Source organism: Phodopus roborovskii, unplaced genomic scaffold (assembly GCF_943737965.1).
Source record: "Phodopus roborovskii unplaced genomic scaffold, PHOROB, whole genome shotgun sequence".
Taxonomy (NCBI): domain Eukaryota; kingdom Metazoa; phylum Chordata; class Mammalia; order Rodentia; family Cricetidae; genus Phodopus; species Phodopus roborovskii.
In genome coordinates, this window is record NW_026125540.1 from 3,767,809 (window position 1) to 3,774,146 (window position 6,338).

At 42.1% G+C, this 6,338-nt stretch overlaps 1 pseudogene; it reads right to left on the reverse strand.

The window, feature by feature from the left end:
- Window positions 1-3,635: 3,635 nt before the first annotated feature.
- Window positions 3,636-6,042, reverse strand: LOC127216285 (probable 28S rRNA (cytosine-C(5))-methyltransferase; annotated as a pseudogene).
- Between the last annotated feature and the right edge of the window lie 296 nt (window positions 6,043-6,338).

The following is a 6,338-nucleotide window of genomic DNA, read 5'->3' on the forward strand; positions in this document are numbered from 1 at the left end:
ATTGTTGTGGATACTCCCATAACTGGTATTCTAGAAAGTGAGCTGGCACAGGTACAGGATGAACATAAGAAAATTTCAAAGCCCAACAGTTAAGATTAAGACATTTTCTAATCATTGACATGGCAACAGAAATCCTAATACATTAAATCATACTTACGGTCTCATGCAATACACATTGAAGGAATGATTCATGAGAAAGGCTTTGGCCCTGCCATAGGTTCTAAAGAGCCTATTTCCATATAAGAAATATTGTAGATAAGTAGCCAAACTAGGGGGTTTTGCAAGCCATCTACTGAGCTAAGTAAAAGCTAAGTAAATTACCATCATCAATTCTCAGAAGAAAACTCAAAATCCAAATTCCTACCTCTGAATTAGTCAAAGTCATCTTTTTGAGTCAGAAAAAAAAAAAAAAAGAAAAGAAAAAAAGAAAAAGAAAAAAAGACAAGTCAATCACCCTCTCAAGTATAGTCTCCCTATTTAGGGCACAGAAGAGGATATCATTTGAGGTTTGGTTCAAAAATCATAACATGAGTATCACTTTGAATTTGGGTCTCCTGTAAAATGTGAGTTACCTTCAAAGACATATTCCTAGTGAATAAGACACAGGAAATGAAACTTCCTTCTGAAAATAGTTTCTAAATTTATCTGCGGTCACTTCTCTGAGTTCCATTTCTAACCCTGAAATTAAACTTCCTAATTTTCTTCCCTGTAAGAGAGAGAAAATCATGTGTCAAGTTTTATGATGCCATTAGCAGACTCTTTGAGTGGTAACAGAGCAGCAGCATAAATTTTCGGTCTGCACAGATGAAAACTGACCCAGAGACATTACACATTCCTGTGTATGGTGTTATCTGCACATGCAGATGGTGAATGTAGAATTGAGAAAAATAAAAAAAAGTTGATAAATCAGCCTAAATAACACATCTACTAATTGAATAAAAAAAAATAGGCTTGAATTTTCTGGACAATATAGAAACATTCCAATTTATCACTTTATTTATAAGAGGGATTTCTGTGAAGTCTGAAGTATTAGTTTTTAATATTGCAGTACATCTTAAAACCCAAAGGAAAATAATGCCAAAGGTCTGAGAATTCCTTGTAATTTTCAAGTTGGTATTGAGTCATTTAATACCACTCAGAACCTAGTAGTTAGAAGCCTCTACTTAAACTTTCTTGATTATGAGAACCACATCTCCCTCTCCATATGATGCAATTATCATTGTGGGCAAAAGAAAAGGGTAAGTGCTAAAAGCCTTGTACTAAGCAAAGGAAGTTACACATGAAACAAACCTTAGAGGCAACAATCAGTGTTCAGCAGTAGTTAGATATCAGATATTGCTGGATTAAATATTTCAGAGAAATGCAAATATGTATAGCACAGCTATGATACAATTTATATAGCTACATATATTTGCCAAAGGTCATGGCAAGAAAACTTAATTTTTGTATTAAAATTATATTATTTCTGGGCCCAGAAACACAAATATGTAATCTCCATTACATAGGTGGCTGGGGCAAGATGTGTAACTTAGGCTCTGATTGAAAATCCAAAGAGTCTGAAAATTAAATTTAGTGCTAGGGTGCTTTTTCATTGTATACACAAGGCCTTGGTGTCACCCCCATGTGGATGGAAAAGAATCTATTCAAATACATTGGACTTCTGATATTAAAAAAATAAGATTGTCCAAGATAAATGTTTTATATTCATATTTTCTTTGTAGAAGAGCCAAATTTGAAGTTTGGTTAACAGTACAAGATCACACAGTCTATAAATTATGTCTAGGCTACATTGTACCCCAAACCATAAGCCTATGAGTTCTATAGACAGACAGGCTTCCTTAGTTTTCTCTGTATATCCCCAGGTGCTGTGATTGAGTCTTCTATAAATCAGTCACCCAACACATACTTATAACACTTGTAAAAATAAGAACATAGAAGCCCAAGTTTTACTAACTCCATTGCAAAATATTGCCTCATCTACATAATTGATCATTCTTTCCAGATAATATTTTCCTTAAGAAGACATAACTGAAAAATCAAAAGTCTATCAAATAGAATATTGTGTTGATAAATCAGAAGTATTTTAGATTTTTCCACATTTTTGAATATTTACATATATAGTAAGATATAATGAAGAGAGGTCAAAAGTGTAAACATGAAATTCACATTTTGTGTATTTATTGTACAGATACCCAAAGCTAATTTTATATTATTATTAGTAGTAGTAATAATAATTATTTTGTTATTTTTAATTTTTGAGACATGGTTTCTCTTGCACTTCTGGCTGTCCTGGAGCTCTATGTAGACTATGTTGACCTTTAACTTACAAAGATCCAACTGCCTCTGGCTCTTTGGTGTTAGGAATAATGTTGTATGCTGTCACATACACTGGCTCCCCTAAGTTTTATAAGATGTAAAATAATTTTGTGTTTAAAACAAAGTATCATGATATGGGGTTTTCTTCTCTTTTTAAAAATTCTTTCATCAAAACCCTTTTACATTTATTTATTTATTTGTGTATGGAGGTGTCTTAGCTACTGTTATATTGCTGTGCAGAAATACCATGACCAATGGCAACTTGTAAAATAAATAGTTTAATTGGAAGCAGGTAGATAGACATGGAGCTAAAGCAGGAGATGAAGTTTACCTCCCAATCCATGGGCAAGAGGCAGAGAGTGACACTGGTCCTGGCCTGAGCTTCTCAAACCTCAAAGTTCACTCAGTGACATATGTCCTCCAAAAAGACTCCCTAATTGTCCTATTAATCTGGGGACCAGGCATTCAAACATATGAGCCTATGGGGGGCATTGCCATTCCAACCACCTTGGAGAGAGATTGTGTACATGGAGGCAGAGCATAACTCTCAGGAGCTGGCTCTGTTTCCATCAAATGGATTCTACTGGTGGAACTCAAGCCATCAAATATGGCAGCAAGCAGCCTTACCCTCGGGCCACCAGACAGATTCAAGTGTACCATCTTCACCTGTGGAACCCAGTCAGACTCAGTATATTGCAGGTTTCAGAGAAGTTTTAGTATTTTTTTTTCCTGAAGATAAAAAATTAATTTTCTCACAGTTTGTACAGCTATGTATTATGATGATACTTACCTTTCAATACAGAATAAATTCATCCTGCCTAATTGGGAGAATGAAACTTATTTACTAATGATCAGATTCTAAACATGTCCACAAAGTTCCTGATTTTTGTATGCACAGCTACATAAAAATATCAAAATGTTATATCAATGTTTTCTTTTGAAGATATTATATTTGGGCTTTTTCCCACAACAGATCTTTTTAATGAGTTTCATCTACTATTTCTACACTTGAAAAGCAGTGTGAATATTTAGTCCTTACTCAGAAGGCTGGCCTGTGACCTGTGTGGTTTAAATTCTGTTTGTAAATGACCTCCTGAAACCTCTCCTGCATGGCTGAATTTCTTTTTAATACTCTTTTCTCCTTTCAAATGCCACAATCTATCCTTGCATTCCAAACTGCCAGTTTACTGGAGAGACTTTCTTTTTTTGGGGGGGGGGTGTAAATATGTATATTAGATTTCATATGTATGCACAGTGGGGAGACCATCATGCAGGATGTGAACATTCCAGCCCAGAGACTGTCTGGTTTCCAAGTCCATCTATGACAACAGTGGCTGGCTACTGCCCTTTATCACAGATTTCCTCCTTTTTTGCTAGTGGGAGCCTGGTGGAACTGTGGGGCGACCCAGTGGGGACTGAGAGTCCCTTGGGGGTACCATCCTCTTTTAGGGAAGCAGCTCTCTTGGCAGACTGCTCTGGTAACTGCTGCTTTGCTTTTTCAATCTTTTTGGTTTTCCCCAGAGACTGACCACAGTCCTCAATCCCTGGGGGAGTGCAAATCTCAGAGGGTGATGGCATAGCAGGTGTTTCTGAGTCCACACCCTTGGGAGGGGCTTTCTGCTTAGGGAGAGCAGCTTCCTTGGAGGGCTTTGATTTGGGTCCCCTTTGCTTTAGCTTCCTGGCCATTTTTGGTTTCCTGATCACGCCAGATTTTCCATCAGGCTGACTGTTCTCTTGGGGCCTGGCAGACTCTTGGGCCTTTGGGACAGAAGATGCAGTGGATTCTGAGCCTGGCCCTTTGGAGATGCCATTCATCTTCTGGAAGGGCTTTCTGGAATGCTGCTGTCTCCCCAGCTGCTGCTTTGCCTTTGCAGTCCCACCAGCTCCGTTGGCGGGCTGACCACTGTTCTCCGACATAGGGGTCACCTGATCCTTTAGCTCAGGCTCCATAGGGATGGCTGCTTCTGCATTTCCTATGTGGGGCTGGGGAATAGAATTGGAAAACTTGAACTTGGCAATGAAGAATCCATCCATGTTGTGAGTGTGAGGGTAGAAGCGTCAGGTGGAGCGCATGGTGGGGTGAAAGCGCCTTTCTCGCAAGCGAGTAAAACCTTCCTGGCCGAAGTCAAGGCCTGTGGGCACCAGGCGCACATTCCTCTTTGTCAAGACATATTCTACTACCCACTGATTCTCTTCCACCGTAATGGAACAGTTACAGTAGACCAGGTAGCCCCCAGTCTTGGAGGCAGCGTTGACGGAGTTAATAGCACTGAGCAGCAGTTCCTTCTGAAGATGGGCACAGCGCAGGAAGTCCTTCTTCAGAAGGAACTGTTGGTCTTCACAGCAGGGTCCTTGGTGATGACTCCTGTGCTACTGCAGGGAGCATCCAATAGCACTCGGTCAAAGCCCCCCACCACCTTGGGGAACTGGCACCCATCATAGTGGCTGATAATGGTGCTCCCAACCGATGCAGGTTGCCCACGACACTTTTGAGGTGCTCAGCATTGGCATCATTGGAGAGGATCACTCCTGTGTTCTTCATCAGCTGAGCTATGTAGCTGGTCTTCCCTCCAGGAGCACAACATGTCTAAGATCTAATGTCTAAGATCTGCTTGTGCTCCTGAGGTGCCAGGGCCATAACAGGTAACATGCTCGAGGCTCCCTGAAGCATATAGTGCTCAGCCAGATACTCAGGAGTAGCACCAGTAGGCACTGAAGAATCATATACCACCAGTCCAGACTTGGACCACTTTCCCAAGGGATCCAGATTAACTCCATGATTGATTAGAACCTGAGCAAGATCTCTGCGACGGGTTTTCAAGGTGTTGGTCCGAAGGGTGATTGGCCGGGGTAACTTATTAGCTTCTAAGAACTCTATCAACTCAGACAGAGGGAAGATCTCCATGAGCTTGCCCAGCAGGAAGTCTCCATAAGAATAGTAATTGGCCAGATCCTTCTGAAGCCGATTCAGATATTCTGAACGAGACCGTCCTTCCTGCTGAGCCCCAAAATTGCGAAGCACCCCCACGATGTCCTGGATGTGCTTGTGAACTCCTTGCAGGTCTGGAGCCTAGGCATCCTGCTCCATCTCCCCAGAGGCAGGCAGCACAAAGGCCTCCTCATCGTCCACATTAATCTGCAAATCCCCCTCTGCTTTGTCATCCTTTGGGGGACAGGACTCAGGGGGAACCTCATCATCTTCCTCTTCATCTCCGCTGGCCCCCAGCAGCAGCTTCCCAGGCCTTCTTTTTCAGAGCAGCTCTTTCAATGGGCAACAACTTTTCCTCCTCATCCTCCGAGGCTGAGTCAGCTCCATAGTCATCCAACATGTCGGCATCACTGTCCCTGGAGCCCCAAAGGTCCCCCTGGTTTGCCACACCATCTTCCTCAGAGTCTTCCTCCTCATCCCCATCACTGTTAGGACTCGGTGCTGGGCACTTCTTAACTCGAACCTGGACTACTTTTGATAGCTCTCCAGGTAAAATTTGGATCCCTGGAGACTTATTTGGCTTAGGGACTTCAACAGACCCGGCCCTCCTCTTGGCTGCCCTCTTCCGAGCAGGACTGGATAGCCTCTTGAAATTCTCATCACCAGCTGCAGGCAAGAATCTGACAAGTTCGGTCTCTGCACCCTTCTGTTTTCGGGCCTTCCGGCTGGGCCCACACTTCTTCTTCGTAGGGTCCAACTTACGCCCCATGGTACTGAAGCCTGCGCTTGGCTAGACCCGGCTCTGTTCGAGGATCGCCCCCAGCCAGGGCCCTGGAGAGACTTTCTTATAAATAACTTAAATATGACTGTCTCAAATCTCTGACAGCTGCTTTTGCTTCCTCCATCATATCCTGGTAATTAGCATATGCAGAAGAAGGGAAGAAGGGCCACCTAGCTCTGTGTCCCTGCCTCTCTCCTAAAAGGTTTCCCAACCTCCTGCCTGGCTTCAGTGTAGCTTAATGAATAGTAAGAAGAATAATCCTTTGTCTTCAGCTTCCATGAGGTTAAAGATGGATACTCTTCTAAAATGCAA